Source organism: Ursus americanus, chromosome 14 (assembly GCF_024610735.1).
Source record: "Ursus americanus isolate L20-20 chromosome 14, mUrsAme1.1.p, whole genome shotgun sequence".
In the NCBI taxonomy this organism is placed as follows: domain Eukaryota; kingdom Metazoa; phylum Chordata; class Mammalia; order Carnivora; family Ursidae; genus Ursus; species Ursus americanus.
Genome location: NC_142140.1, coordinates 47,316,357 through 47,323,780, shown reverse-complemented (window position 1 = coordinate 47,323,780; position 7,424 = coordinate 47,316,357). Strand labels below are relative to the sequence as shown.

The following is a 7,424-nucleotide window of genomic DNA, read 5'->3' as shown; positions in this document are numbered from 1 at the left end:
GGATGGCAAATTCTTTGGCTACAGAGGTAGACTTTTCTTCATACATGTTCCCCAGATCTAGTTACTCAGGTTTTCAACTAGAGTAAATGCATTTACATCTTTAAACATAGATAGGTATTTTTTTCTGGCTGTATACACAAGTAGGCTATTCAGAGCATTCTTTTCCAATGAGAAAGAATACATTGTGTGTTTTCTTGTTGTCATGTTTATTTGAGTATGGTTGACACACAATGATATATTAATTTCAGGTATACAACACAGTGATTTAACAACTTTATACACTATGCTATGTTCACCACAAGCGTAGCTGCCTTCAGTCCTGAAACATTGGTACATCGCTGTTACAATATCATTGACTGTATTCCTTACACTGTGCCTTTTATTCTCGTGACTTATCCATTCCATAACTGGAAGCCTGTATCCTCTCCCCTTCACTCAGTCAGACCATCTGCACACACTCCTTCTCTCTAGAACCATCAGTTTGTCCTCTGTATTTATAGATCTGATTTTGCTTTTTGTGCATTCATTATTTTTTAGTCTCCACTTATGAGTGGAATCATATGATATTTCTTTCTCAGTCTGACTTATTTTGCTTAGCATAATATATTCTAGGTCCATTCATATTGTCTCAAAATGCATGATCTCATCCTTGTTTACGGGTGAGAAATATTCCAGTGTGTGTGTGTGTGTGTGTGTGTGTGTGTACGCCACATTTTTCTTATCCATTTGTCTATTGGAAGACACTGAGATCGCTTCCATGTCTTGAATTATTTCACTTAATACAATACCCTCCAGTTAGATGTGGTTCATATATACATATACATATACATATACATATACATATACATATACATACATATACACACATATATATACACATACATATACATATACATATACATACATATACATATATACACACACACAATAATATTCACCCATCAGAAAAGTTTTGTCTTTAAAACCCTTTGGTGAAATAAGTCAATCAGAGAAAGACTATTATATGATTTCATTCATATATAAAAAACAGCACAAAGGATCATAGGGCAAAGGAGGGAAAACTGAGTGAGAAGTCATTAGAGAGGGAGAAAAACCATTAAATATTCTTAATTATAGGAAACAAACTGAGGGTTGCTGGAAGGGTGGGGGATGGGGTAACTGGGTGATGGGCATTAAGAAGGGCATGTGATATGATGAACGCTGGGTGTTATAAGCAACTGATAAATTATTGAACACTACATCTGAAACTAATGTAGAATATATTGGCTAATTGAATTTAAATTTTAAAAATATTTGGAAAAATCTTTTATTATTTCATCTTCAAAATCCCCTTCTATTGTCATACACTGTATATTTTCTGTTGTAAATTACAGGTTTATTTCCTTTGCACATTTTCCTAGAGGGATATTCAGTCAGTTAAATATCTTGACATCATAAAAATACTACTCAATTCTTGTTCGTTTCCTCCTTTGTGAATTGTTCTGGGCATCAGGGGATGTGGACTGGGGATGGAATGCTTCCAGAACCAGGGAAGATTTCTGCTCATCAGTCTCTCAGGGACTGCCTGAGTATATTATATCTCTTTTTCCCCTTGTGTCCATTTCTTTCCTCTCTCTGTTTTTGGAACCTATTTTTTTATGTTTATTTAAATAAAGGACACAAAGTGATCATATTAAAATAGAGCCCCATGTTTCCATGTCCACGGGAGGCTTACTAACTAGAATTAAAGTACTATTTACAAAGTCTTTGGGGTAAAGGTAATCTCGTGTTGACAGTTTGCCTTGTATCATTTCCTTCAAAATTATTGTGACTGAGGACAAGAAAAGCATGATAGTAACACAGTGCCAGGAGGTCAGAGCGCATTTTGTGCATGTGTGTGTGTGTGTGTGTGTGTGTGTGTGTGTGTGTGTTGTGGGGCATGAGCAGTCCTCAGGACAATGGTACCAGAGTTCATATAGTCCAATATGTGACCCTTAAATGCAGACTGTTAACCAACAGATGGAAATAAGGAAGGGATCCATCTCTATTCACAGATTGCCTTGGAACACAATTAATAAACAGGCAAAGAACACCATGTGAAAGAAAGACTCCCTATGTCTTGAAGTCCCATCAGTGGCAGGAAAGCCACCTCGGTCCTCAACATTCTCTGCCACCACCTCTCCTCTCTCTCCCTCTTGCTCATTCCACACCGCACTGACTTCATTTTGAGATCTGCATATCTGAAGTAAGCGCTTTCCGCAGGGTCTTCGCTCTTTTCTCCCTCCTGGGCAAATACCTAACCCAGATATCCTCCTGCCTCCTGCTTTATCTTTCTGGAACCTCTATTAAAATGTTACCTTCTTTGCAGCTCTTCCTGAACTCCTATTAAACTTAGCATCCTCCCCATCCACTCCTTTTTTTTTTTACCAATTTTTATACCAATTTCTTTCTTCATAACACCTACAGCTGTCTGATATGATGTATAATTTCTTCTATTTTTTTAATTTAAATTGAATTAGCCAATGTATAGTACATCATTAAAGTTCCATATAATGTTCAATGATCCATTAGTTGAATATAATACCCAGTGCTCATCACATCACGTGCCTCCTTAATGCCCATCAACCAGTTACACCATCCACCACCAAGGTCCCTTTCTGCAATCCTGTTTGTTTCCCGGAGTCAAGAGTCTCATATGGTTTGACTCCCTCTCTGATTTCTTCCCACTCAGTTTTCCTTCCCTTCCCATATTGTCCTCTGCACTAATCCTTATATTCCACAAGTTAGTAAACGGTATGATAATTGTCTTTCTCTGCTTGACTTATTTCACTTAACATAATACTGCCCAGTTCCATCCATGTCAATGTAAATGGTAGATATTTATCCTTCTGATGGCTGAGTAATATCCATTGTGTGTATGAACCACATCTTCTTTATCCATTCATCTGTTGAAAGGCATCTTGGCTCCTTCCACAGTTTGGCTATTGTGGACATTGCTGCTATGAACATTGGGGTGCATGTGGCCCTTCTTTTCACTACATCTGTATCTTTGGGGTAAATACCCAGTAGTGCAATTGCTTGATTGTAGGGAGATTTGTTGTGGCATGCACCAGGGAGGCTGCAGTTTTCAGCAATGCATACAGAAGTGGAGACTGTCCTGGAGGTTTGTTAAAGAGGGCAGACTGCAAATTTTCTACTCTGGACCAGGGGTTTGGCTGAGGCCCATTTTGCTCTGATCCCAGGGATCATTTGCTTTGATCCCCCAGGGAACAAAAACCACACAGAGGAACAGTTTCCACCGAGCCCATCCCCCTGATGGGGGGGGTGGGGCAACTCCACCCAGACAGGGTTACCTGAGAAATAGCTTGGCAGGCCCTCCCCCAGAAGATAGGCTGGAAGAACAAGAGGAGGACAGCCCTTTGTAACCCATAAGACTAAAATCCCAACACCAGGGTAAAATAGTATATTGAGGTGCCTCACAGCTTGTTGATTTTTCAGACAAAATTCTCTTTTTCTTTCTTTTCTTTCTCTCATACTTTTTCTCTGTTTTTTCTTTTTACCTTTTTCTCATTTCAACTAGATGTTTATTCTATCAACTTTCTTTTCATAGTAGCTTTTTCACTATTCAATTTTACCTTTATATAGATATATATGTTTTACCCTTCTTGTAGTTTTTGAATATAGTGTCCTCTAACACAGAGACCAAATTACACCCAGAAACAACTGAAACACTCTACTTTGTCCACACTGAGAGATTATAGCCCACTTTCCCCTTACCCATTTTTAAAATTTTTTAAATTTTATAACTTTTACTCTTGTGTCTCATTTTGGCTTTGTTTTTTTGGTTGTGGCTTCTGACCACACCTGATTTTCCTAGGGTGCATCCTGCATGGCTGCTAGTTGATATTTTGGACTAGGCTCATTCACTCAACCATCCCTCAACAAAATGACTAGAAAGAGGAACTCTCAAAAAAGAAAAGATCCTGAGACAATGTCATCTGCCACAGAACTAAAGGATATGGATATAAACAAAATGTCAGAAATAGAATTCAAGATAGCAATCATGAAGTCAATAGCTAGGCTTGAAAAAAGCAGTAGTGACAACATAGAATCACTAAAAGCAGAAATGAGATCTAATCAGGCTGAACTTAAAAAATGCTATGAATAAGATGCAGTCTTTAAATTGGATACTCTAACAGCCAGGGTAATTGAGGCAGAGAGAGAATTCGTGATCTAGAAGACCAACTGATGGAAAAGAGGGAAGTGGAGGAAAACAGAGATAGGTTGCTAGTAGCACATGAGAAAAGGATTACAGAGATTAATGATGCCATGAAAGGTTCCAATGTCAGAATTATTGGGATCCTTGAGGGTGTGGAGAGAAAGCGAGCAATAAAAGGTATATTTGAACAATTCATAGCTGAGAACTTCCCTAATATCGGGTTGTTGATCCATTTTTATTGATTTTGGGAGGGGTCCTCTCTGCCTCTTGGAGTCCCATACTTCTTTCCTTCCCCAGATTAGGGAAGTTCTCAAATATACCTTCTAGCCCTCTCTATATGCTGTCTACAAGAAACTCATTTTGAACATAAAGACCAATCCAGATTGAAAGTAAGGGAATGGAGAACACTGTGCCATACTAATGGACCTCAAAAGAAAGCTGAGGTAGCAATCCTCATGACACAAAAATTAGATTTTAAACCAAAGACCATAAAAAGAGTTGTAGAGGGACACTATATCATACTTAACTGGTCTATCCAACAAGAAGATCTAACAATTGTAAATATCTAGTCTCCCAACATGGAAGCATCCAGTTATATACACCAAATAACCAGAAGCAAGAAACATACTGATAATAATAATTAATAGTAGGAGACCACAACACTACACTCATAACAATGGACATATCATCTAAGCAGAGGATAAGCAAAGAAACAAGAGCTTTGAATGACACATTGGAGCAGATGGACTTCATAGATATATACAGAACATCCCACCATAAAACAATAGCATACTCATTCTTCTAGAATGCATATGGAACTTTCTCCAGAATAGACAACATACTGGGTCACAAATCAGGTCTTAACTGATACCAAAAGATTGAGATTATTCCCTGCATGTTATCAGACCACAATGCTTTGAAACTGGAACTCAATCACAAGAAAAAATTTGGAAGGAATTCAAACACTTGGAAATTAAAGAGCATCCTGCTAAAGGATGATTGGGTCAACCAGGAAATTAAAAAAGAGCTTAAACAATTCATGGAAACTAATGAGAAAGAAGACACATCGGTCCAAAAACCTATGGGATACTGCAAAGGTGGTCCTAAGGGGGAAATACATAGCCATCCAAACCTCTCTCAAAAAAGTAGAAAAATCCCAAATGCACAAGCTAACCCTACACCTAAAGGACCTGAAGAAAGAACAGCAAATAAAACCTAAACCAAGCAGGAGAAGAGAAATAATAAAGATTAGACCACAAATCAACGAAATAGAAGCTAGAAGATCAGTAGAACAGATCAATGAAATTAGAAGCTAATTCGTTGAAAGAATTAATAACATTGATAAACCTCCAGCCAAACTTATCTGAAAGAAAAGGGAAAGAACCCAAATCAATAAAATCATGAATGAAAGGGAAGAGATCATGAATAACACAAAGGAAATAAAAACAATTATTTGAAATTATTACCAGCAACAACATGCCAACAAATTAAGCAATCTGGAAGAAATGGATGCCTTCCTGGAACCTTACAAACTACTAAGACTGAAACAGGAAGAAATAGACAATCTGAATAGATCAAAAACCAGTAACAAAATTTAAGTAGTAATCAAAAATCTCCCTTAAAAAAGTGCCCAGGGCCACATGGCTTCCCAGGGGAATTCTCCCAAACATTTAAAGAAGAATTAATACCTATTCTACTGAGGCTGTTTCAAAAAATAGAAACAGAAGGAAAACTTTCCAATATCCTTCTATAAGACCAGCATAGCCCTGATCCCAAAACCAGGCAAAGACCCATTCAAAAAGCAGAATTACAGACCAATATCCCTGATGAACATGGATGACGAAATACTCAAAAAGATTCTCTCCAATAGGATCAAACAATGCATTAAAAGGATTATCCCTCATGACCAGGTGAGATTTATTCCTGGGACCCAAGAGTGGTTCACCCTTAACAGATCAATCAATGTGATAGAGCACATTCATAAAAGAAAAGACAAGAAACGTATGATCCTCTCAAAGGGTGCAGAAAAAGCATTTAACAAAATACAGCATCCTTTCCTGATTAAAACTCTCCAAACTGTAGGGAGAGAGGGAACATACCTCAATATCATAAAAGACATCTATGAAAAGCCAACAGCAAATATCATTCTCAATGGGGAAAAACAGAAATTTTCCCTTAAGGTCAGGAACACGACAGGGATGCCCATTCTCACCATTATTGTTCAACATTGTGCTAGAGGCCCTAGCCTCAGCAATAAGAAAACAAGATGAAATAAAACATATTCAAATTGGCAAAGAAGAAGTTAAACTCTCTTCATAGATGACAAGATATTCATGATACTTTATGTGGAAAACCAAAAGAGTCCATATGAAAATTACTAGAACTCATACAGCAATTCAGCAACATGGCAAGATACAAAATCAATGCACAGAAATCAGTTGCATTTCTATACACTAACAATGTAACTGAAGAAAGAGAAATTAAGGAATTGATTCCAATTACAATACCACCAAAAACCATAAGATACCTAGGAATAAACCTAACCAAAGAGGTAAATGTTTTATACTCTAGAAACTACAGAACACTTATGAAAGAAATTGAGTTGGACACAAAAAGATGGAAAAGCATTCCATGCTCATGGATCGGAAGAATAAACATTGTTAAAATGTCTATCCTGCCCAGAGTAATTTACACTTTCAATGCCATCCCTATTAAAATACCATTGGCATTTTCAAACTATAGAAATGATCCCTGAAAGTATAGTCTTGGCATTTTCAAAGAGCTGGAACAAAAAATCCTAAAATTTGTATGGAACCAGAAAAGACCCCGAATCACCAAGGGAATGATGAAAAAGAAAAACAAAGTGGGGGTCATCATATTGCCTGACTTCAAGCTATCTTACAAAGCTGTGATCACCAAGACAGCATGGTATTGGCACAAAAACAGACACACAGAACAATGGAAGAGAATAGAGACTCCAGAAAAGGACCCTCAACTCTATGGTCAACTAATCTTTGTCAAATCAGGAAAAATACCCAATGGAAAAAAAGACAGTCTCTTCAATAAGAGGTGCTGGGAAAAATGGACAGCTACATAAAGAAGAATGAAACTGGACCATTCCCTTACACCATACACAAAAATAAACTCAAAATGGAAGAAAGACCTCAATGTGAGACAGAAATTCATCAAAATCTTAGAGGAGAACATAGGCAGTAATTGTTTGAAA

General features: G+C 37.3%; 1 pseudogene; it reads right to left on the bottom strand.

Annotated features, from left to right (window-relative positions):
- Positions 1-6,835: 6,835 nt before the first annotated feature.
- Positions 6,836-6,965, bottom strand: LOC148108961 (small nucleolar RNA U3; annotated as a pseudogene).
- Between the last annotated feature and the right edge of the window lie 459 nt (positions 6,966-7,424).